The sequence below is a fragment of the Engystomops pustulosus genome, chromosome 7 (genome assembly GCF_040894005.1).
Source record: "Engystomops pustulosus chromosome 7, aEngPut4.maternal, whole genome shotgun sequence".
NCBI classification, from domain to species: domain Eukaryota; kingdom Metazoa; phylum Chordata; class Amphibia; order Anura; family Leptodactylidae; genus Engystomops; species Engystomops pustulosus.
Window position 1 is genome coordinate 168,799,418 of NC_092417.1, and position 27,017 is coordinate 168,826,434.

Here is a 27,017-nt window from a genome sequence, read left to right on the forward strand (position 1 = left end):
GATGGGTCAGTGTTATCTATATAGAGGTCATTGTACAGTGAGGGGGAGGAGATAAACTGTGACATCATCTATTGTCAGTAGTGATGTAATGATGGGTCAGTGGTATCTATATAGAGGTCATTGTACAGGGAGGAGGAGATAAGCTGTGACATCATCTATTGTCAGTAGTGATGTAATGATGGGTCAGTGTTATCTATATAGAGGTCATTGTACAGTGAGGGGGAGGAGATAAACTGTGACATCATCTATTGTCAGTAGTGATGTAATGATGGGTCAGTGTTATCTATGTAGAGGTCATTGTACAGGGAGGGGGAGGAGATAAGCTGTGACATCATCTATTGTCAGTAGTGATGTAATGATGGGTCAGTGTTATCTATATAGAGGACATTGTACAGGGAGGAGGAGGAGATAAGCTGTGACATCATCTATTGTCAGTAGTGATGTAATGATGGGTCAGTGTTATCTATATAGAGGTCATTGTACAGGGAGGAGGAGGAGATAAGCTGTGACACCATCTATTGTCAGTAGTGATGTAATGATGGGTCAGTGTTATCTATATAGAGGTCATTGTACAGGGAGGGGGAGGGGACAAGCTGTGACATCATCTATTGTCAGTAGTGATGTAATGATGGGTCAGTGTTATCTATATAGAGGTCATTGTGCAGGGAGGGGGAGGAGATAAGCTGTGACATCATCTATTGTCAGTAGTGATGTAATGATGGGTCAGTGTTATCTATATAGAGGTCATTGTACAGTGAGGGGGAGGAGATAAACTGTGACATCATCTATTGTCAGTAGTGATGTAATGATGGGTCAGTGGTATCTATATAGAGGTCATTGTACAGGGAGGAGGAGATAAGCTGTGACATCATCTATTGTCAGTAGTGATGTAATGATGGGTCAGTGTTATCTATATAGAGGTCATTGTACAGTGAGGGGGAGGAGATAAACTGTGACATCATCTATTGTCAGTAGTGATGTAATGATGGGTCAGTGGTATCTATATAGAGGTCATTGTACAGGGAGGAGGAGATAAGCTGTGACATCATCTATTGTCAGTAGTGATGTAATGATGGGTCAGTGTTATCTATATAGAGGTCATTGTACAGGGAGGGGGAGGAGATAAGCTGTGACATCATCTATTGTCAGTAGTGATGTAATGATGGGTCAGTGTTATCTATATAGAGGACATTGTACAGGGAGGAGGAGGAGATAAGCTGTGACATCATCTATTGTCAGTAGTGATGTAATGATGGGTCAGTGTTATCTATATAGAGGTCATTGTACAGGGAGCGGGAGGGGATAAGCTGTGGCATCAACTATTGTCAGTAGTGATGTAATGATGGGTCAGTGTTATCTATATAGAGGTCATTGTACAGGGAGGGGGAGGAGATAAGCTGTGACATCATCTATTGTCAGTAGTGATGTAATGATGGGTCAGTGTTATCTATATAGAGGTCATTGTACAGGGAGGAGGAGGAGATAAGCTGTGACATCATCTATTGTCAGTAGTGATGTAATGATGGGTCAGTGTTATCTATATAGAGGTCATTGTACAGGGAGGGGGAGGAGATAAGCTGTGACATCATCTATTGTCAGTAGTGATGTAATGATGGGTCAGTGTTATCTATATAAGATAAGATAATCCTTTATTAGTCCCACAGTGGGGAAATTCACAGCGTTACAGCAGCAGAGAGGGTACAGAGAGTGAAGTACAAACTATGACAACAACAATATTAGGGATAAATGAACAAAAAGAAAAGGGGGATAAAAAGACATAAAAGAGACAAGCAATGATCGGCAGTTTGATGTTTAGTCTGTGGATGGGACCTGCAGGGACTGGTTAGGTGGGGGGGGGCGCAGGTTACTTCTGTTTGGTCCTTGTTTGTTGAACAGCCTGATGGCAGCGGGGAGGAATGACTTACGATAACGCTCCCTCTCACATTTGGGGTGAAGCAGTCGGTCACTGAAGGTGCTCCCCAATGCCACCACAGTCTCATGCAAGGGATGGGAGCTATTCTCCAGAATAGACTTCAACTTACACAGTGTCCTCCTCTCAGCTACCACCTGCTCTGTGTCCTCCTCTCAGCTACCACCTGCTCTGTGTCCTCCTCTCAGCTACCACCTGCTCTGTGTCCTCCTCTCAGCTACCACCTGCACTGTGTCAAGAGGACCCCCCAGGACAGAGCCGGCTTTCCTAATCAGTTTGTCCAGTCTGCTCCTCTCCCTCGCTGAGATGCTGCTTCCCCAACAGACTACACCAAAGAAGAAGGCTGGTGCCACTACAGAGTTCAAGAAGGTCTTAAGAAGAGCCCCCCGCACTCCGAATGCCCTCAGCCTCCTCAGCAGGTGTAGCCGGCTCTGACCCCTCCTGTGAAGTGCATCTATGCCCTCAGCCTCCTCAGCAGGTGTAGCCGGCTCTGACCCCTCCTGTGAAGTGCGTCTATGTCCTCAGCCTCCTCAGCAGGTGTAGCCGGCTCTGACCCCTCTTGTGAAGTGCATCTATGCCCTCAGCCTCCTCAGCAGGTGTAGCCGGCTCTGACCCCTCCTGTGAAGTGCGTCTATGTCCTCAGCCTCCTCAGCAGGTGTAGCCGGCTCTGACCCCTCTTGTGAAGTGCATCTATGCCCTCAGCCTCCTCAGCAGGTGTAGCCGGCTCTGACCCCTCTTGTGAAGTGCATCTATGCCCTCAGCCTCCTCAGCAGGTGTAGCCGGCTCTGACCCCTCTTGTGAAGTGCATCTATGCCCTCAGCCTCCTCAGCAGGTGTAGCCGGCTCTGACCCCTCCTGTGAAGTGCATTTATGTTCTCTGCCCACTCCAGTTTATTGTTGAGGAGGACACCCAAGTACTTATAGGACTTCACTGCCTCAATGTCCGTCCCATGGATGACCACCGGTTGAGAAGGAGGACTGTACTTACGAAAGTCCACCACCATCTCCTTGGTCTTCCCAGCATTAATCCTAAGGTGGTTTCGCTGGCACCAGTCCACAAATTTCCGGATCAGTTCTTTGTACTCCCTGTCGTTCTCACCTGTAATGAGGCCGACTATTGCAGAGTCATCAGAGAACTTCTGGAGGTAGCAGCTACATGAATTGTACCTGAAGTCTGCTGTGTACAATGTGAAGAGGAAGGGAGCCAGAACTGTACCTTGAGGTGCACCTGTACTACTCATCACAGTATCCGACACACAGTCCTGGGCTCTCACATATTGAGGTCGGTTTGTGAGGTAGTCTAGGATCCAACTAGAGAGATGGTGGTCCACTCCAGCCAGATCCAGTTTGTCCCTTAGTAGCCCTGGCTGTATGGTATTGAAAGCACTGGAGAAATCACAGAACATTATTCTCACAGTGTTCCCAGGTTTCTCCAAGTGAGAAAGAGTTCGATGTAGTAGGTGGATGATGGCATCATCTACACCAATGCCTGGCCGATAAGCAAACTGTAGGGCGTCCATAGATGAGCTCACCAGAGGGCGGAGATGTGCGAGAACCAACCTCTCAAAGACCTTCATCAAATGGGATGTTAATGCCACCGGTCTGTAGATGTTGAGGTCCGATGGGTGAAGTGTTTTTGGAACTGGTACCACACAAGATGTTTTCCACAGTTGTGGTAACCTTCCCAACTCCAGGCTCATGTTGAACAAATATGCAATGATACCACAAAGCTGAGAGGTCATTGAGGTCATTGTACAGGGAGGGGGAGGAGATAAGCTGTGACATCATCTATTGTCAGTAGTGATGTAATGATGGGTCAGTGTTATCTATATAGAGGTCATTGTACAGGGAGGAGGAGGAGATAAGCTGTGACATCATCTATTGTCAGTAGTGATGTAATGATGGGTCATTGTTATCTATATAGAGGTCATTGTACAGGGAGGAGGAGGAGATAAGCTGTGACATCATCTATTGTCAGTAGTGATGTAATGATGGGTCAGTGTTATCTATATAGAGGTCATTGTACAGGGAGGAGGAGGAGATAAGCTGTGACATCATCTATTGTCAGTAGTGATGTAATGATGGGTCAGTGTTATCTATATAGAGGTCATTGTACAGGGAGGAGGAGATAAGCTGTGACATCATCTATTGTCAGTAGTGATGTAATGATGGGTCAGTGTTATCTATATAGAGGACATCGTACAGGGAGGGGAGGAGATAAGCTGTGACATCATCTATTGTCAGTAGTGATGTAATGATGGGTCAGTGTTATCTATATAGAGGTCATTGTACAGGGAGGAGGAGGAGATAAGCTGTGACATCATCTATTGTCAGTAGTGATGTAATGATGGGTCATTGTTATCTATATAGAGGTCATTGTACAGGGAGGAGGAGGAGATAAGCTGTGACATCATCTATTGTCAGTAGTGATGTAATGATGGGTCAGTGTTATCTATATAGAGGTCATTGTACAGGGAGGAGGAGGAGATAAGCTGTGACATCATCTATTGTCAGTAGTGATGTAATGATGGGTCAGTGTTATCTATATAGAGGTCATTGTACAGGGATGGGGAGGAGATAAGCTGTGACATCATCTATTGTCAGTAGTGATGTAATGATGGGTCAGTGTTATCTATATAGAGGACATCGTACAGGGAGGGGAGGAGATAAGCTGTGACATCATCTATTGTCAGTAGTGATGTAATGATGGGTCAGTGTTATCTATATAGAGGTCATTCTACAGGGAGAGGGAGGAGATAAGCTGTGACATCATCTATTGTGAGTAGTGATATAATGATGGGTCAGTGTTATCTATATAGAGGTCATTGTACAGGGAGGGGGAGGGGATAAGCTGTGACATCATCTATTGTCAGTAGTGATGTAATGATGGGTCAGTGTTATCTATATAGAGGTCATTGTACAGGGAGGGGGAGGAGATAAGCTGTGACATCATCTATTGTCAGTAGTGATGTAATGATGGGTCAGTGTTATCTATATAGAGGTCATTGTACAGGGAGGGGGAGGAGATAAGCTGTGACATCATCTATTGTCAGTAGTGATGTAATGATGGGTCAGTGTTATCTATATAGATGTCATTGTACAGGTAGGGGGAGGAGATAAGCTGTGACATCATCTATTGTCAGTAGTGATGTAATGAGGGGTCAGTGTTATCTATATAGAGGTCATTGTACAGGGAGGAGGAGGAGATAAGCTGTGACATCATCTATTGTCAGTAGTGATGTAATGATGGGTCAGTGTTATCTATATAGAGGTCATTGTACAGGGAGGGGGAGGAGATAAGCTGTGACATCATCTATTGTCAGTAGTGATGTAATGATGGGTCAGTGTTATCTATATAGAGGACATTGTACAGGAGGGGGAGGAGATAAGCTGTGACATCATCTATTGTCAGTAGTGATGTAATGATGGGTCAGTGTTATCTATATAGAGGTCATTGTACAGGGAGGAGGTGGAGATAAGCTGTGACATCATCTATTGTCAGTAGTGATGTAATGATGGGTCAGTGTTATCTATATAGAGGTCATTGTACAGGGAGGGGGAGGAGATAAGCTGTGACATCATCTATTGTCAGTAGTGATGTAATGATGGGTCAGTGTTATCTATATAGAGGTCATTGTACAGGGAGGGGGAGGAGATACGCTGTGACATCATCTATTGTCAGTAGTGATGTAATGATGGGTCAGTGTTATCTATATAGAGGTCATTGTACAGGGAGGAGGAGGAGATAAGCTGTGACATCATCTATTGTCAGTAGTGATGTAATGATGGGTCAGTGTTATCTATATAGAGGTCATTGTACAGGGAGGGGGAGGAGATAAGCTGTGACATCATCTATTGTCAGTAGTGATGTAATGATGGGTCAGTGTTATCTATATAGAGGGTATTGTACAGGGAGGGGGAGGAGATAAGCTGTGACATCATCTATTGTCAGTAGTGATGTAATGATGGGTCAGTGTTATCTATATAGAGGGTATTGTACAGGGAGGGGGAGGAGATAAGCTGTGACATCATCTATTGTCAGTAGTGATGTAATGATGGGTCAGTGTTATCTATATAGAGGGTATTGTACAGGGAGGGGGAGGAGATAAGCTGTGACATCATCTATTGTCAGTAGTGATGTAATGATGGGTCAGTGTTATCTATATAGAGGTCATTGTACAGGGAGGGGGAGGAGATAAGCTGTGACATCATCTATTGTCAGTAGTGATGTAATGATGGGTTAGTTTTATGTATATAGAGGTCATTGTACAGGGAGGGGGAGGATTGGTCTGTAAATATACCAAGGGGTCCTAGGTGTGGAATAAGACTAACCTCCTAATATAAGTGACACTGCTATGTAATTTGTAATGTGCGCTGTGAAGGGTAGCAGTCCACTTTTGGTTTTGTTTGATGACCAAACCAAAGTGGAAATCATGTTCTTTGATAAATAGATGACCTTCCATTCACCATCATTTCCAATAGACGTGCATATATTGAAGGCTTCCTTATGTCGGGCTTTCATTATTATAATGAATAATGCAGACTGCAACATTGTTTTCTTTTATGTTATTGCAGAAGTATGGTAACTTTTCATGCATGCAAGTCAATTGTAAATGGGGACCCCCATTAGACATATTTCCCAGGGACCCAGAGGACACCAGTTAATTCACTGCTAATATTGTATGATATGTGTCTGTTTTTATGAGAAGACATGTGTCTGGAATTCTGGAACATCTTTGTAATGAAAAGAAAGCCCAATATTTACATACAATATTAACCCCATGTGTCATGAAAATAGTGGCTCAAGTTTTCTTATCAGTCCGATCCGTTGGCTTCACATACAAATCTGATCCCAATTTACCTCCCTCAAGATAAACCCAAGTGTCTTAGAATTGATTTGTCATCCTAGAGCATGCCATGGTGAATTTGATATCATGATCCACTATGAAAAATAGTCTTCCATTCCACCTGTCCAAATGAGGAAAACATTACTGTATACCCCCACCAACTCAGTCCTGGGCTTAAGTGTACTGACAGATAAACCACCGATATCTACTAATCTACCATAAACATATTGGTGTGAGTGGGGCCATATTTGACCCCATGGCGGTCCCTCTTATAGTCAACATCATAGAGTAATAAATTGCAGGATATGATACTTTCTAAGCGACCTGATGATAATCATTAGTTGGTGGACTCTACAGCCCTCTCAATACAAGACATTCCTCCATCATGGATAACTAGAGTACACAGGAGGCTAAAATATCATCATCTACAATCATAACCTGTCAAGGAGAAATCTGATATATCTGTGATGTAGGATTTGCCTGACATAAGAGCTTATCTACTAACTTGATTGATGGTGACAGAATAGAGTCCCTTCCTGATGGGGCTTCAAAATTTTGATATATCTTGGGAAGTCCAGTACCATGTATCTTGGGAACTGAAACTTTCTTCTGTCTGAGGCCAGCTATAGGATAACGCCTTCTCCACCCCATGAAATAGAAATAGATCCTTTTTTTACTGAGTGGGTTCTCTTACTCCCATACTGACATTAGGTGTGAAGAGACACAATTTTTAAGCATCAGGACCTGCTTTGTAGCAGGTGACTACACCTCTCATGCTCTTCCCCCATCTTGTTGCAGGTGGTGCTGCCTGAGGTGTGGGGCTCAACTTGCCTCATGGCTGGTTCACCCCTGGGAGAAGACTGTGTCCAGTTTTACAGGATGTTGCGAACTCAAAAAGTCATAGGTCACTTTATCTATAATCTACAGATATTTCAAGTAGTTTTGTAATCAAAGGAAGAGGGTTATTATTGTTTCTTATATACATTTACATCCCCCAACTGACTCTGTAGTTCAGATAGCTAGTAGGAGCGATCTATGATGACAATGGTCTATTGTTGGGGTCCAAAAGGATTCAAGGTCTTTAAAACACAACGCGTTTCGGGGTGTTCTACCCCTTTCTCAAGTGAACAAAAGACAGATGCCGAGGAAAGTGTGGCTTCCTCCTTGGGCATGATGACAATGGCCCTGTCTTTATCATCATGGATCAGTTCATCCAGTGCTATTCTGGTAGTTCTAGATACATTTTGGACACTCCATGAACCCAACCCAGGCGTTTCCTCCTCATAATTATAGCTTTTAACAAAGGTTTCATAAACACAGGTTGACAAATGATGTAAATCAATCTGATTATGCAAACCCAATTGCTTCAAACATCTAGAGGCTGGTGTTGGGATGGTGGTTACTGCAGGTTATTGTGAAAACCAATAACTGTAATTTCATGCTTCTAAAAAATCTGTAACTAATTAATTTGTTCAATGGGACAATAGGATAAGGCTTTATGTATTAGATGGTAGTGAGAATCCGTCATGTATTAGATGGTAGTGAGAATCCGTCATGTATTACATGGTAGTGAGAATCCGTCATGTATTACATGGTAGTGAGAATCCGTCATGTAGTAGATGGTAGTGAGAATCCGTCATGTATTACATGGTAGTGAGAATCCGTCATGTATTAGATGGTAGTGAGAATCCGTCATGTATTAGATGGTAGTGAGAATCCGTCATGTATTAGATGATAGTGAGAATCCGTCATGTATTACATGGTAGTGAGAATCCGTCATGTATTAGATGGTAGTGAGAATCCGTCATGTATTAGATGATAGTGAGAATCCGTCATGTATTAGATGATAGTGAGAATCCGTCATGTATTAGATGGTAGTGAGAATCCGTCATGTATTAGATGATAGTGAGAATCCGTCATGTATTAGATGGTAGTGAGAATCCGTCATGTATTAGATGGTAGTGAGAATCCGTCATGTATTAGATGGTAGTGAGAATCCATCATGTATTAGATGGTAGTGAGAATCCGTCATGTATTAAATGGTAGTGAGAATCCGTCATGTATTAAATGGTAGTGAGAATCCGTCATGTACGGGAAGAGATATTAACCACAAGTTCTTTGCGGGGGGGGGAATGACTTTCGCTGAGGGGTTGGTGATTTCGGTGCATTGTCCCTCCTATTGTCTCTCCTGCCGTCCCTTCTGATTCTTCTCCTCCTCCTTTCTGATAACTTTCTCTATATCTTCTTATGTTGTTTACCATCCTTGTTGGATTTCCTAGGTTTTTTACCTGTTTTGTAGTCTTCTACATCTGTTTCTTCTTGTTCCAACTTGAATTCCGCCATGAATTTTCCTAGGTTTTCCTTTGACTCTTCTGAACTCAGCAGATACAATTAATTGTTGCATTTTGGTATCATTATCTGTCATCTTTTGTCTAGCAAATGCAACTCCCTCTGTAGGAACTTCCCATTAAGCAGAACAGCCTACAAAGCACATTAAATGGTTAACCCTTTTAAGCCAAATTTTTGATGGAATGTCCATATTATTTGGAAATAAATTCAGTCTCCAATGGGGTCGTAATTAGAGATGAGCGACCCAGGGGTGGGATTCAAATTCTTAACAACAGGTTCTCTACTGCGAGCAAGAAGTCCGCCCCGTCTCACAGCTCTAGTCAACAATTCCAACATTTAAAGTGCACTTTATATTAATATACTAACCCATTAACTCATAAAAAAAAAATACTGTATGGATCCAGAGGGTAGAACACATTCAGCACCAGAAGCGTATTAAATACATCCCCAAAACAAAGTTCTATACATATACAGCACCAGAACCAAGCCCAAAACTTACAGCAAATACAGCACTAATACCAAGTTTATATATACTTACAGCACCAGAACCGAGTACATAAATACAGCCCATAACCCAGTTCAGTACATAAAACACTATTGGAGCTAAGTACATAAAAATAGAACCAAGCTCAGTGTAAAAAATATTGAGTATTGAATTGTGGTCTCACGTGTAATGCCAGCACTTGCTGTTATGCTACATTCACAGTAATGTATGCCCACTGGGCCGTAGCATACGTTCGCCGTGATGGAGAGGCGATTCATTGCGCACAATGCAGTATTAAGGGGCAAAATAGGATATGTCCTATCTTTTCCCAGTGTACGGAGCGGTACGGTCCCGCTAGCGTGCAGCACCATACCGCTCCATGTGCTCATTGCCGGCCTATGGGGGACGCGTATATGACCCCCAAGGGTCGTGTGAATGTTATCCTGAACCGATGACGTCTGATCAGAGGATACACCTTCATCTTGTTCTACTACCTACCTGGCATTTCAGCTTCTTCCAGCTACAACTTCTCTCTGCAGATTAAGCCAGAGAGTGGCTCTTGTGCTCTGCGGCCCACGGGGAGGGTGCTGGGGCACGGAGTCGGGTACAATTTTAATGGAACAGGAACGGACCAGTTGGATGCCACCCCTGAGCAGACCTGATGTTGGGGTTCAGGGTGCGGCCGAGTGACCCAGACATAATTGCTGGCCACCAGTCCAGCATTACATTTGGAATCCGAACACGGACATCGGGTCAATCCAGCAAATTGACACCCTTGCAACTAGCCATAGCTACGACTGGCCAGGGGGTGCCAAAGCTAGTTGAAAGGGGCATTCATTTGACACATTGGCTGTTCAGCCGCCAATCTGGCATTTTGGCCAAATGCAGACATCGCATCCGCTCATCTCTAGTGGTGATCCCTGAGGTATCACCTGGTTACAGTAGTATTTGCCAAGCTAAAACAAGTGTAAGGACAATGTCACCACCCGCCTAGATTGTGCTTTAAATTTCCCTATAATGTTGACTCTAGAAGGTATAATTATAAAAGAAACATCTCAAAGTGGCCCATCTAGGATATAATTCACATTATCCTCTGTGCACTGATGGTGCAGGAAGTTCTGTCTGCATGGTACTTGTAGTTCCAGCACCGGAGTCCATAACGTAAATCGGTAATAACAGAATAGGAGCAGCAATGTGACAACAACAAGCGCCTCAAACAGAACTGACCCCGAAGTGGGTGTGAACCCCAACTGAAGGATCCAAGGAAGCGGCGCTCCATGCGGAAACCAAGGGCAAAGACATTGCATTAAATAAAAACCGCCATATACTTCAACATGTAACTTCTTACACTTCAGTGCATGGAGCTGTGTGAGGTGTCATTGTTTGCAATATAGGATGAGGTTTTCATCATGTAATGTCCTGATGGACGGGTGGCGGTGCGAAATTTGTAAACCGTTAATGTAGAAGTAAGGCCAACTAATCTGCACATGTTCCATAGGACAATACCTTTAAGAAAGAGTATTTTTCCTTAAAGAACATCTATCACCAGGATGAGGGACTGTATGAAAATGAGGCTGAGGGGCTCCAGGCCCTATAGTTGTTAATGGAGCCTGGAGCCCTTCAGGCTCATTTGCATAAAATCTTTCATCCAGATGTCCTTTAATGAGAGATATACTCCCGTTGGCAATGCCGCCATCTACTGGCCTCTTTTGGTACTGCAGCTGTTCTATCTAATTCATAGTTTATAGTTTATACGGTTGAAAAAAAGACACATGTCCATCAAGTTCCACCAAAATTAAAGGGAACCTACCACCACGATTCTACCTATAAAGGTAGATCGGGTGGTAGGTGGATGTAAGGGACTTGAGGATAGCTCTTTTTAGAGCTAATCTTCACGTCCCCGCTATCTTTTGGTAAACTTTATTCTCCTAATATGTAAATTTTGTTATGTGGCTACTGGGGCGTGGAGTAGCCAGGCACGAGGCTACACGGCGCAGCTACTCCACGCCCCAGTAGCCACGTTACTCCTCCTACCCTGTTGTGTGCCACGCGCAGCTCCTCGTAGCTGCGCGCCCTCGTCCGACATGCAGGCGTTGTGCGCATGCGCAGATGCAGGTCCGCAGCTGAGCAGCCACAGCTCTGAGTCCGGAGCTACTGCGCATGCGCAGAACTCCGACTTGTCGGATGAGGGCGCGCAGCTACGAGGAGCTGCGCGTCGCACACAACAGGGTTGGAGGAGTAACGTGGCTACTGGGGCGTGGAGTAGCCGCGCTGTGTAGCCTAGTGCCCGGCTACTTCACGCCCCAGTAGCCGCATAACTAAATTTACATATTAGGGGAATAAAGTTTACCAAAAGTTAGCGGGGACGTGAAGATTAGCTCTAAAAAGGGCTATCCTCGCGTCCCTTACATCCACCTACCACCCGATCTACCTTGATAGGTAGAATTGCGGTGGTATGTTCTCTTTCACTTAATTATTTTGGCCAATAGAATGCCGTGTTAATTTTACATTGTAGAAAGCTGCTGGTTGGATAACACACCTGGGAAGACCACTCCTAAAGGTTATATAAACCCTTGGGGAAAGGTGGAACGTTCTGGGTCTTTCCAGAGAGTGCTGAAGCACATGGTGTGCAGCTCTGAGCCATATACCAGGGCCTGGCTTGGAGCGCTGCATATGGACCCCCCATCTCCAGCCTGAAGATCCCTATACCGGGCTGTGAGCAACCTTTGCTGAACACCATGAAACCAATGACCTTGTTCTCTGCCATGGTTGTCATGTTTTGGAATAAATGAACTGTAACTTTATGGGTGACATCCCTGCCCCTACATTGAGGTTGCTTTAGGGATGACTATCGTCTATCTGCAGTATCTCCCTCTTTTCTTGCAAATCTACCTGCCGGATACCTGCCCGGCGCGGACAAGGCTTGTTCCACCAGTACCAAGTGTCCGTGACCCAGACGAGCGCCAGGCCGCACTCTGCCAGCCACTCAGGTACCAACGTGAATCCAGCTGCCCCCAAGCACAAAAAAAGCTCAGCCCCAGAGGTGGGTGTTATACTCGGATAGATCAGACCTTTCTGGACACAGCGATACCGAATATGTTTATGATGTTACTGATTTATTTATTTTTATGTGTGTCCTAGAAAAGGGGGTGATCTGAATTCTAATTTTTTTTTTTCAGATTTTTAAAAAAAAAAAAACTTTTGCCACTGGGAAGTAAAACTTATGAGGGGGTTATATAGAGGAGTGGACACTACTGTAAATTTTGGATTTGAGGCTAGGTGCTGCACATTTAAGCCCTCTAGTCACACCCCAGGGAGATGACGTCATATGAGGCTGCAGTCACACGTGGCGTTAACACATGAGTTTTCAAACACATCACAACAGCTGAGAAGAGGAGATTTGCCTAATTACATGGCGTTTACAAAATGCATATGTTAAGATGTTAACACCCACGTTAACAGAATGTTAATACATGCATGTGTTTTGTAAACACCATGTTAACAAGCAATGTATTTAGCAAATCTCCTCTTCTCAGCTGTTGTGATGTTTGAAACCTCATGTGTTAACGCCACGTGTGACCGCAGAACCTTAGAAGTAACCAATACATTTCAATAAAATGGGAATGTAAAAAAAAATACAATCTTTCAATGCCCAACAGGTTTATGTGCACAATTTTAAACATTTAAAGCATGTGAAATAATTCCAATTTACATGTTAAAGTAGGGTCCATGAAAAAAAAATCCTTCATTTGCACCTGCCCTGGACCAAGTGCAAATTTGTGCCTAAAAAAACCTCAAAAATGTGCAAAAAAATGTGATATATAAGTGAAAAATCACAGAACATCTGGAAAATAAAGATGTATAAGGCACAAGGTGTACATGAAAAACGACAGAAAAAGTCGCAGTGAAAAGTCACAAAAATGAGACCATTAAACTAGCCGAAATAAAGATACATGTCCCCCATTGACTGAAGATAAAAATCACCACGGTCGCCAGAAATGCCAAATCTGTCCGTATATACAGTAACAATTAATGCATTAATTCACAAGTCAGCAGAAACTGGGAATGAACACTAGGAACATCCATTACTTTGGATTGGTTATATGACAGTGAACCATATAAATCGCGACATAACCTTACATTGCCAGCAGGTGGCAGCAGAGCTCAACATGTTTCTTCTGGCCTCACCTGTCTTTCCACAGATTTACAAAGTGGGGCAGATTTACTTACCCGGTCCGTTCGCGATCCAGCAGCGCGTTCTCTGCGGTGGATTCGGGTCCGTCCGGGATTCACTAAGGTAGTTCCACCGCCGTCCACCAGGTGGCGCTGCTGCGCTGAAGTTCCCCGGAGGCGCGCTGGAATGCCCTGAAATTCACCAGCCTATACCTGGTGAAGGTAAGTGTAATTTTCGCGACACAAAAAAGTCTTAAATGCGGCGGTTTTTCCGAATCCGTTGGGTTTTCGTTTGGCCACGCCCCCCGATTTCTGTCGCGTGCATGCCAGCGCCGATACGCCACAATCCCGGGGCAATTCAGGGAAAATCGTCGCAAATCGGAAATATTTGGGTAACACGTCGGGGAAAACGCGAATCGGGCCCTTAGTAAATGACCCCCAGTATCTCCATGGTCTCCCCCTTACCATGAGTCATTGTATCATGTGAGCTGGATGTATTCTGCTGTACTGAAGATGTCTGGTCCCCTCAGTCACAGTAGCAGGCAGCATGCTCATACAGAGATGCAACTGCTCTCCATAAACCCTGCTGTGACTAAGAGGGCTCTGTGTTTCTGCTCTGGTGCCTTTGTTGCTGTAATAACCTCCCCTATTCATTCTTTTCCATTATGATGATCCGCCTGTAAGTTACAGACATGTTCCCCCGGATGGTGCAGTTTATGTCACTGTGACTTATAGGCCAAGATCAGCAGCCATTTGAAGAGCCCCCATGGAGGAGGCACCAGGGGCAAAATAGAGGGTATCATGTATTTCAAGTAATCATATCTAATTTTGGTTAGTGGTTGTTATACCTTCTAGCTGTCCAGGATTAAGGGGGATAGTCCCGGATTTTAGCTTCTCTTGCCTTCTGGGAGGTAGGTCCTGGGACATCAACTCTGCGTCCTCCGGATACCAATAGAGTTGATTGTAGTAATAATGCAAAGAGACAATGGGGGTCATTTACTAAGAGTAGTGCAAACTGCACTAAAAGTGTGTTTCCCTATGTATAATGCAGGGGGCGCCAGAGAAGCGTCTCAGACAATTTTAAAGGAAACCTACCACTTGGAAATGGTTGTTCTGACCCACACTAACCTGCACATAAGTGGAGCTGAGCTGGTGCAGGCACATATTTTGGTTACACATATAATCCATCGGTTTGGTTACAACTATAGATTCTTACCTTTGCTAATAACCCACTTGGTGCTTCTCTCTACGTCACAGCGCTTAGGCATTGGCATATTAGGGCAGGCATGCAGCGTGCCATCCCCGCCTCAACCCACATCGCGATAGCACGAAACTTTCGGGAATAGTAGGAGCAGCCGCCATGTGAGCCGGCGATGCGCATGCCCTAATGCTCCTGAGGGCTCAGTGATGTCAACGGCTCTCAGGAGAGGAGCTGCTGGGGGGCACTGTATGAAGGGGAGCTGCTGGGGGGGCACTGTATGAAGGGGAGCTGCTGGTGGGCACTGTATGAAGAGGAGCTGCTGGGGGGCACTTTATGAAGGGGAGGTGCTGGGGGGCACTGTATGAAGGGGAGGTGCTGGGGGGCACTGTATGAAGGGGAGCTGCTGGGGGGCACTGTATGAAGGGGAGGTGCTGGGGGGGCACTGTATGAAGGGGAGGTGCTGGGGGGCACTGTATGAAGAGGAGCTGCTGGGGGGCACTGTATGAAGGGGAGCTGCTGGGGGGCACTGTATGAAGAGGAGCTGCTGGGGGGCACTGTATGAAGGGGAGCTGCTGGGGGGCACTGTATGAAGGGGAGCTGCTGGTGGGCACTGTATGAAGGGGAGCTGCTGGGGGGCACTGTATGAAGGGGAGCTGCTGGTGGGCACTGTATGAAGAGGAGCTGATGGGGGGCACTGTATGAAGAGGAGCTGCTGGGGGCACTGTATGAAGGGGAGCTGCTGGGGGGGCACTGTATGAAGAGGAGCTGCTGGGGGCACTGTATGAAGGGGAGCTGCTGGGGGGGCACTGTATGAAGAGGAGCTGCTGGGGGGCACTGTATGAAGAGGAGCTGCTGGGGGGCACTGTATGAAGGGGAGCTGCTGGGGGGCACTGTATGAAGAGGAGCTGCTGGGGGGCACTGTATGAAGGGGAGGTGCTGGGGGGCACTGTATGAAGGGGAGCTGCTGGGGGGCACTGTATGAAGAGGAGCTGCTGGGGGGCACTGTATGAAGAGGAGCTGCTGGGGGGCACTGTATGAAGAGGAGCTGCTGGGGGGCACTGTATGAAGGGGAGCTGCTGGGGGGCACTGTATGAAGAGGAGCTGCTGGGGGGCACTGTATGAAGGGGAGCTGCTGGGGGGCACTGTATGAAGGGGAGGTGCTGGGGGGCACTGTATAAAGGGGAGCTGCTGGGGGGGCACTGTATGAAGAGGAGCTGCTGGGGGCACTGTATGAAGAGGAGCAGCTGGTGGGCCCTGTATGAAGGGGAGGTGCTGGGGGGGCACTGTATGAAGGGGAGGTGCTGGGGGGCACTGTATGAAGAGGAGCTGCTGGGGGGCACTGTATGAAGGGGAGCTGCTGGTGGGCACTGTATGAAGGGGAGCTGCTGGGGGCACTGTATGAAGAGGAGCTGCTGGGGGCACTGTATGAAGGGGAGCTGCTGGGGGGGCACTGTATGAAGGGGAGCTGCTGGTGGGCACTGTATGAAGAGGAGCTGCTGGGGGGCACTGTATGAAGGGGAGGTGCTGGGGGGGCACTGTATGAAGAGGAGGTGCTGGGGGGGCACTGTATGAAGGGGAGGTGCTGGGGGGGCACTGTATGAAGGGGAGGTGCTGGGGGGCACTGTATGAAGGGGAGCTGCTGGTGGGCACTGTATGAAGAGGAGCTGCTGGGGGGCACTGTATAAAGGGGAGGTGCTGGGGGGGCACTGTATGAAGAGGAGGTGCTGGGGGGCACTGTATGAAGGGGTGTACTGTGGGGCACTGTATGAAGAGGAGCAGCTGGTGGGCACTGTATGAAGGGGAGCTGCTGGTGGGCACTGTATGAAGGGGAGCTGCTGGTGGGCACTGTATGAAGGGGAGCTGCTGGTGGGCACTGTATGAAGGGGAGGTGCTGGGGGGGCACTGTATGAAGGGGAGGTGCTGGGGGGCACTGTATGAAGGGGAGCTGCTGGTGGGCACTGTATGAAGGGGAGCTGCTGGGGGGGCACTGTATGAAGGGGAGCTGCTGGGGGGGCACTGTATGAAGGGGAGCTGCTGGGGGGCACTGTATGAAGGGGAGCTGCTGGGGGGGCACTGTATGAAGAGGAGCTGCTGGGGGGCACTGTATGAAGAGGAGGTGCTGGGGGGCACTGTATGAAGAGGAGCTGCTGGGGGGCACTGTATGAAGGGGAGGTGCTGCTGGGGGGCACTGTATGAAGAGGAGCTGCTGGGGGGCACTGTATGAAGGGGAGGTGCTGGGGGGCACTGTATGAAGGGGAGCTGCTGGGGGGCACTGTATGAAGGGGAGCTGCTGGGGGGCACTGTATGAAGGGGAGCTGCTGGGGGGCACTGTATGAAGGGGAGGTGCTGGTGGGCACTGTATGAAGGGGAGCTGCTGGGGGGCACTGTATGAAGAGGAGCTGCTGGGGGGCACTGTATGAAGAGGAGCTGCTGGTGGGCACTGTATGAAGGGGAGCTGCTGGGGGCACTGTATGAAGAGGAGCTGCTGGGGGCACTGTATGAAGGGGAGCTGCTGGGGGGCACTGTATGAAGGGAAGCTGCTGGTGGGCACTGTATGAAGGGGAGCTGCTGGTGGGCACTGTATGAAGGGGAGGTGCTGGGGGGGCACTGTATGAAGAGGAGGTGCTGGGGGGCACTGTATGAAGGGGTGTACTGTGGGGCACTGTATGAAGAGGAGCAGCTGGTGGGCACTGTATGAAGGGGAGCTGCTGGTGGGCACTGTATGAAGGGGAGCTGCTGGTGGGCACTGTATGAAGGGGAGCTGCTGGTGGGCACTGTATGAAGGGGAGGTGCTGGGGGGGCACTGTATGAAGGGGAGGTGCTGGGGGGCACTGTATGAAGGGGAGCTGCTGGTGGGCACTGTATGAAGGGGAGCTGCTGGGGGGGCACTGTATGAAGGGGAGCTGCTGGGGGGGCACTGTATGAAGGGGAGCTGCTGGGGGGCACTGTATGAAGGGGAGCTGCTGGGGGGGCACTGTATGAAGAGGAGCTGCTGGGGGGCACTGTATGAAGAGGAGGTGCTGGGGGGCACTGTATGAAGAGGAGCTGCTGGGGGGCACTGTATGAAGGGGAGGTGCTGCTGGGGGGCACTGTATGAAGAGGAGCTGCTGGGGGGCACTGTATGAAGGGGAGGTGCTGGGGGGCACTGTATGAAGGGGAGCTGCTGGGGGGCACTGTATGAAGGGGAGCTGCTGGGGGGCACTGTATGAAGGGGAGCTGCTGGGGGGCACTGTATGAAGGGGAGGTGCTGGTGGGCACTGTATGAAGGGGAGCTGCTGGGGGGCACTGTATGAAGAGGAGCTGCTGGGGGGCACTGTATGAAGAGGAGCTGCTGGGGGGCACTGTATGAAGAGGAGCTGCTGGGGGGGCACTGTATGAAGGGGAGCTGCTGGGGGGCACTGTATGAAGGGGAGCTGCTGGGGGGCACTGTATGAAGGGGAGCTGCTGGGGGGCACTGTATGAAGGGGAGGTGCTGGGGGGCACTGTATGAAGGGGAGGTGCTAGGGGGCACTGTATGAAGGGGAGCTGCTGGTGGGCACTGTATGAAGGGGAGGTGCTAGGGGGCACTGTATGAAGGGGAGGTGCTGGGGGGCACTGTATGAAGGGGGCACTGTATGAAGAGGAGGTGCTAGGGGGCCCTGTATGAAGAGGAGGTGCTGGGGGGCCCTGTATGAAGGGGAGGTGCTGGGGGGCACTGTATGAAGAGGAGGTGCTGGGGGGCACTGTATGAAGGGGAGCTGCTGGGGGGGCACTGTATGAAGGGGAGCTGCTGGGGGGGCACTGTATGAAGGGGAGCTGCTGGGGGGCACTGTATGAAGGGGAGGTGCTGGGGGGCACTGTAAGAAGGGGGCACTGTATGAAGAGGAGGTGCTGGGGGGCCCTGTATGAAGAGGAGGTGCTGGGGGGCCCTGTATGAAGGGGAGGTGCTTGGGGGGCCCTGTATGAAGGGGAGCTGCTGGTGGGCACTGTATGAAGAGGAGCTGCTGGGGGGCACTGTATGAAGAGGAGCTGCTGGTGGGCACTGTATGAAGGGGAGGTGCTGGGGGGCACTGTATGAAGGGGAGCTGCTGGGGGGGCACTGTATGAAGGGGAGCTGCTGGTGGGCACTGTATGAAGGGGAGCTGCTGGGGGCACTGTATGAAGAGGAGCTGCTGGGGGCACTGTATGAAGGGGAGCTGCTGGGGGGGGCACTGTATGAAGGGGAGCTGCTGGTGGGCACTGTATGAAGGGGAGCTGCTGGGGGGCACTGTATGAAGGGGAGCTGCTGGGGGGCACTGTATGAAGGGGAGCTGCTGGTGGGCACTGTATGAAGGGGAGGTGCTGGGGGGGCACTGTATGAAGAGGAGGTGCTGGGGGGCACTGTATGAAGGGGAGCTGCTGGTGGGCACTGTATGAAGAGGAGCTGCTGGGGGGCACTGTATGAAGAGGAGCTGCTGGGGGGCACTGTATGAAGAGGAGCTGCTGGTGGGCACTGTATGAAGGGGAGCTGCTGGGGGGCACTGTATGAAGGGGAGCTGCTGGTGGGCACTGTATGAAGGGGAGGTGCTGGGGGGGCACTGTATGAAGGGGAGGTGCTGGGGGGCACTGTATGAAGGGGAGCTGCTGGGGGGCACTGTATGAAGAGGAGCTGCTGGGGGGCACTGTATGAAGGGGAGGTGCTGGGGGGCACTGTATGAAGGGGAGGTGCTGGGGGGCACTGTATGAAGGGGTGCTGCTGGGGGGCACTGTATGAAGGGGAGGTGCTGGGGGGCACTGTATGAAGGGGAGCTGCTGGGGGGGCACTGTATGAAGGGGAGCTGCTGGGGGGCACTGAATGAAGGGGAGGTGCTGGGGGGCACTGTATGAAGGGGAGCTGCTGGGGGGGCACTGTATGAAGGGGAGGTGCTGGGGAGCACTGTATAAAGGGGAGCTGCTGGGGGGCACTGTATGAAGAGGAGCTGCTGGGGGGCACTGTATGAAGGGGAGCTGCTGGGGGGCACTGTATGAAGGGGAGCTGCTGGGGGGCACTGTATGAAGGGGAGCTGCTGGGGGCACTGTATGAAGGGGAGCTGCTGGGGGGCACTGTATGAAGGGGAGGTGCTGGTGGGCACTGTATGAAGGGGAGGTGCTAGGGGGCACTGTATGAAGAGGAGGTGCTGGGGGCACTGTATGAAGAGGAGGTGCTGGGGGGCACTGTATGAAGGGGAGCTGCTGGGGGGGCACTGTATGAAGGGGAGCTGCTGGGGGGCACTGTATGAAGGGGAGGTGCTGGGGGGCACTGTATGAAGGGGAGGTGCTGGGGGGCACTGTAAGAAGGGGGCACTGTATGAAGAGGAGGTGCTGGGGGGCCCTGTATGAAGAGGAGGTGCTGGGGGGCCCTGTATGAAGAGGAGGTGCTGGGGGGCCCTGTATGAAGAGGAGGTGCTGGGGGGCCCTGTATGAAGAGGAGGTGCTGGGGGGCCCTGTATGAAGGGGAGGTGCTTGGGGGGCCCTGTATGAAGGGGAGGTGCTGGGGGGCACTGTATGAAGGGGAGGTGCTGGGGGGCACTGTATGAAGGGGAGGTGCTGGGGGGCACTGTATGAAGGGGAGGTGCTGGGGGGGCACTGTATGAAGGGGAGGTGCTGGGGGGCACTGTATGAAGGGGAGCTGCTGGTGGGCACTGTATGAAGGGGAGCTGCTGGGGGGGCACTGTATGAAGGGGAGCTGCTGGGGGGCACTGTATGAAGGGGAGCTGCTGGTGGGCACTGTATGAAGGGGAGGTGCTGCTGGGGGGGCACTGTATGAAGGGGAGCTGCTGGTGGGGGGCACTGTATGAAGGGGAGCTGCTGGGGGGCACTGTATGAAGGGGAGCTGCTGGTGGGCACTGTATGAAGGGGAGCTGCTGGGGGGCAATGTATGAAGGGGAGCTGCTGGGGGGCACTGTATGAAGGGGAGCTGCTGGGGGGGCACTGTATGAAGGGGAGCTGCTGGGGGGGCACTGTATGAAGGGGAGGTGCTGGGGGGCACTGTATGAAGAGGAGGTGCTGGGGGGCACTGTATGAAGAGGAGGTGCTGGGGGGCACTGTATGAAGGGGGCCCTGTATGAAGAGGAGCTGCTGGGGACCCTGTATGAAGAGGAGCTGCTGGGGGCCCCTGTATGAAGGGGAGGTGCTGGGGGGCACTTTATGAAGGGGGCACTGTATGAAGAGGAGGTGCTGGGGGGCCCTGTATGAAGGGGAGGTGCTGGGGGGCCCTGTATGAAGGGGAGCTGCTGTTGGGGGGGGGCACTGTATGAAGAGGAGGTGCTGGGGGGCCCTGTATGAAGGGGAGGTGCTGGGGGGCCCTGCATGAAGGGGAGCTGCTGGGGGGGCACTGTATGAAGAGGAGGTGCTGGGGGGCACTGTATGAAGAGGAGGTGCTGGGGGGCACTGTATGAAGGGGAGCTGCTGGGGGCACTGTATGAAGGGGAGGTGCTGGGGGACACTGTATGAAGGGAGGTGCTGTGGGGCACTGTATGAAGAGGAGGTGCTGGGGGACACTGTATGAAGAGGAGTTGCTGGGGGCAAAGTATTAGGAATATAAGGGGGGCACAATGTAAGCTGTAAATGGGGGATGTCATACTGTGTAAGGGCGAGACAAAAGACATGGCACAGGGTAAAAGAATATCCCTTTTTCACAGTTTTAGGAGGTAATAATAGTAATAATTCTTTATTTCTATAGCGCCTACAGATACTGCGGCGCTGCACAGAGTAGGTGTAGGAGCCCCCTTGTAATAGGTGAAGCACATTGCTGCCTGTCCTCTCCTCTGCCCTCTGCGGGGGTCACGCTACAATATACAATATACAAGTCTTATTATTATTTGTATGCGCCCATCTAGTGGGCACCGCTGCTCTGCCATCACTGGTGTCACAGTCCTTGTGACAGTCCCGGAATTCCATTCATGACTTGGAAAGAACAATGCGCCCCCCCCCCCCACCATCCTGGTGACATATAAAAGGGATGGTGTCACTTTTAATTGTATTCAGCCCCATTCAGGTGACAGCAGAGTTTAGAAGGCAGGAAGGAGATGCCCCCACAGAGAGGGTAACCCCCCCGCCCGCCCCCCCACAGAGAGGGTAACCCCCCCCCAGCACATGAGCTTCCTCCTGTATCCCGGGCACATTGAGCGGATGATGGATGGAGAGGATTCCTCGGATGAGTGACATGCAGGATAAACTCCCTATTATGCAGATGTTAATGTGTAAGACAACCCCACGGCTAATGCTGCCGCTATAACAATAATCCTGATTAATGGGAGACGCCCCTTGATTAGTGATTAACTCATTGTATGCTGCTCTATCAGCACCCTGCACCCTGCTGCCGGCACCGCTGCTTTATATTGGACAAATGCACGTCACTTATTGGGGGTCATTTACTAAGGGCCCGATTCGCGTTTTCCCAACGTGTTACCCGAATATTTCCGATTTGCGACGATTTCCCCTGAATTGCCCCGGGATTTTGGCGCACGCGATCGGATTGTGGCACATCGGCGCTGGCATGCACGCGGTGGAAATCGGGGGGCCTGGCCGAAAGAAAACCCGACGGATTGGAAAAAAACGCCGCATTTAAAAAAAAAAAAATCTGTCGCGGAGCTTGCACTTACCTTCACTCAGCCCGAGCTGGTGAACTCCAGTGCGTTCAGATGCTTTTCAGCGCAGCAGCGCCACCTGGTGGACGGCGGAGGCACTACCTTAATAAATCCCGGCCGGACCCGAATCCAGTGCAGAGAACGCGCCGCTGGATCGCGAATGGACCGGGTAAGTAAATCTGCCCCATTGAGTCTTATAATGTAACAGCAACTAACAAGAGACAAAACAGTAAATCTTCTGTATCTGGAAGTATCACATGTACTGAGAACTATTAGGGGGGAGCATTTACCTATGGAAAGTGGGACACCGGCCAGACAAACATTGTGGTCCCTTAAACATAAACTACATAAGCAGCCGCCGGCATCCTACATGGCAATAACACACTGTATAATGCTGTTATATTGTGCCCCCCATTATATAATACTCCCCTATAGAGACCTGAGCTCACTACATATGTCCTCCTCCTGTGCCTCACACGTAGTATAATACCCCCATCCTGTGGCCCCACCCTGTATAATACCCCCATCCTGTGGCCCCACCCTGTATAATACCCCCATCCTGTGGCCCCACCCTGTATAATACCCCCATCCTGTGCCTCACACGTAGTATAATACCCCCATCCTGTGGCCCCACCCTGTATAATACCCCCATCCTGTGGCCCCACCCTGTATAATACCCCCATCCTGTGGCCCCACCCTGTATAATACCCCCATCCTGTGGCCCCACCCTGTATAATACCCCCATCCTGTGGCCCCACCCTGTATAATACCCCCATCCTGTGCCTCACACGTAGTATAATACCCCCATCCTGTGGCCCCACCCTGTATAATACCCCCATCCTGTGGCCCCACCCTGTATAATACCCCCATCCTGTGCCTCACACGTAGTATAATACCCCCATCCTGTGGCCCCACCCTGTATAATACCCCCATCCTGGAGCCCCCACCCTGTATAATACCCCCATCCTGTGCCTCACACGTAGTATAATACCCCCATCCTGTGCCTCACACGTAGTATAATACCCCCATCCTGTGGCCCCACCCTGTATAATACCCCCATCCTGTGGCCCCACCCTGTATAATACCCCCATCCTGTGGCCCCACCCTGTATAATACCCCCATCCTGGAGCCCCCACCCTGTATAATACCCCCATCCTGTGGCCCCCCACCCTGTATAATACCCCCATCCTGTGCCTCACACGTAGTATAATACCCCCATCCTGTGGCTCCCACCCTGTATAATACCCCCATTCTGGAGCCCCCACCCTGTATAATACCCCCATCCTGGAGCCCCCACCCTGTATAATACCCCCATCCTGGAGCCCCCACCCTGTATAATACCCCCATCCTGGAGGCCCCACTCTGTATAATACCCCCATCCTGTAGGCCCCACCCTGTATAATACCCCCATCCTGTAGGCCCCACTCTGTATAATACACCCATCCTGTAGGCCCCACCCTGTATAATACCCCCATCCTGGAGCCCCCACCCTGTATAATACCCCCATCCTGTAGGCCCCACCCTGTATAATACCCCCATCCTGTAGGCCCCACCCTGTATAATACCCCCATCCTGTAGGCCCCACCCTGTATAATACCCCCATCCTGTAGGCCCCACCCTGTAGGCCCCACCCTGTATAATACACCCATCCTGTAGGCCCCATACTGTATATTACCCCCATCCTGTAGTCCGCACCCTCTATAATACCCCCATGCTGTAGTCCCTACCCTGTATATAACCCCCATCCTGTAGGCCCCACCCTGTATAATACCCCCATCCGGTGGCCCCCACCCTGTATAATACCCCCATCCGGTGGCCCCCACCCTGTTTAGTACCCCCATCCGGTGGCCCCCACCCTGTATAATACCCCCATCCTGGAGCCCCCACCCTGTATAATACCCCCATCCTGTAGGCCCCACTCTGTATAATACCCCCATCCTGTAGGCCCCACCCTGTATAATACCCCCATCCTGTAGGCCCCACCCTGTATAATACCCCCATCCTGGAGCCCCCACCCTGTATAATACCCCCATCCTGTAGGCCCCACTCTGTATAATACCCCCATCCTGTAGGCCCCACCCTGTATAATACCCCCATCCTGTAGGCCCCACCCTGTATAATACCCCCATCCTGTAGGCCCCACCCTGTATAATACCCCCATCCTGGAGCCCCCACCCTGTATAATACCCCCATCCTGTGGCCCCCACCCTGTATAATACCCCCATCCTGTGCCTCACACGTAGTATAATACCCCCATCCTGTGGCCCCCACCCTGTATAATACCCCCATCCTGGAGCCCCCACCCTGTATAATACCCCCATCCTGGAGCCCCCACCCTGTATAACACCCCCATCCTGGAGCCCCCACCCTGTATAATACCCCCATCCTGGAGCCCCCACCCTGTATAATACCCCCATCCTGGAGGCCCCACTCTGTATAATACCCCCATCCTGTAGGCCCCACCCTGTATAATACCCCCATCCTGGAGCCCCCACCCTGTATAATACTCCCATCCTGTAGGCCCCACTCTGTATAATACCCCCATCCTGTAGGCCCCACCCTGTATAATACCCCCATCCTGTAGGCCCCACTCTGTATAATACCCCCATCCTGTAGGCCCCACCCTGTATAATACCCCCATCCTGGAGCCCCCACCCTGTATAATACCCCCATCCTGTAGGCCCCACCCTGTATAATACCCCCATCCTGTAGGCCCCACCCTGTATAATACCCCCATCCTGTAGGCCCCACCCTGTATAATACCCCCATCCTGTAGGCCCCACCCTGTAGGCCCCACCCTGTATAATACCCCCATCCTGTAGCCCCCACCCTGTATAATACCCCCATCCTGGAGCCCCCACCCTGTATAATACCCCCATCCTGGAGCCCCCACCATGTATAATACCCCCATCCTGGAGGCCCCACTCTGTATAATACCCCCATCCTGTAGGCCCCACCCTGTATAATACCCCCATCCTGGATTTGATTTCATGCATTGTGAACCAAATATACCTTCAGAGTGCTGTAGCTACACTGATGCAGAAACATATCTTGTTCAATCCCTGAGCTAAGTGTTTTTGCTGAAGAAACATTTATAACATTCAGGATCTTGGGAAAGGTGGATTGCCTTCATCCTGCACATTAACACAGAGCTTCTTGAACTGTCCAGACAGGACTAATCAACCTGAGCTGGATCACTCATACACAGCAGCTGGGAGATGGTGCAGTGATTGATTACTTCTGCCTGTCAGGGACAAATCATCATTCTCCGGAGCAGTGCATACTTAATGTGAGAGGAGAAGCACCAGGGCAGCACCAGAGCCTCATTATCATAATTTTATAATTGTTTCTTCAGCAAAACTGCTCAGCTCAGGGATTAAACAAGATATGTTTCTGCAACAGTGTAGCTACAGCATTCTCAAGGTATGTTTGGTTCTTAATGCATCAAATCAAATGGTAGGTTTCCTTTAAGCAGTGAAATTGGTTAAATGGGGATAAGACCACCGAAATTTTGTGTGTTCTGCCCCAAGTTAAATCACAAATGTTCTGTGAATGGATTTGTGTTCATAGCAAAAATGGCAATCAAAGATCTTCTGTGTGCAGGATGACATGTAGATATGAAATGGATTTGTACAATGACTCCGTCTCACCAGCATCATAAAGCAGTGGTGACTAGCGGAGCACGAGGACTTCGCTGTCAGCACTCACCATCCCCATTACACCCAATGAGAAGTCCCTGTATCTAATACTGCAGGTGCTGACAGACGGGTCCTAATAAAGAACTCATGAAAGATTCCTATTAGTGCTGGACGTCTTTCAGATAACATCTATAGGATAATACAGGGTGTATACAGACAACACTGCTTCATCTTCATTCTGCATGCATCCCATTCCATACTAAGGGAAGGGCTGGAAATTGCTGAGCATAGCGCTCAGCTATTTCTTTCGATAAGGGTGATGCCACACATGGCGTTTTGAACACGTTTTCGAGCAGTCCGTTTAAAAAAATGCATCCGTTTTTTTTTAAACGCGTCCAGTTTTAATTGCGCAAATTCGGAAAACCGGACAAAAACGCATGCGTTTTCAAAAAACGGATGTGTTTTTTTTACGGACTGCTCAAAAACGTGTTCAAAACGCCATGTGTGGCATCACCCTAAGGCTTCACACTAGGCAGATTTTTTAACTTGGATTCTGATGTGGAAAATCCACAGCATAATACAGTAGCAGTAAAGTGAATGTGACTTGGACAAAGTAATGTAGACAAGGCAGAAGTGCTGTGAAAACAAGCGACGGCCGTTTCACCGTTGTAATACGCTTCTCGCTTGCTTTGCGGATTTGTCTAATTAGTTTTGTGTTTTTCTGTGCATTTCTATGCAGATTTTCTCTTCTTTTTCCCATCTTCACATGTTGCGGTTTCCTTGCAGATTTTATGAGTGGATTTTGGTGCA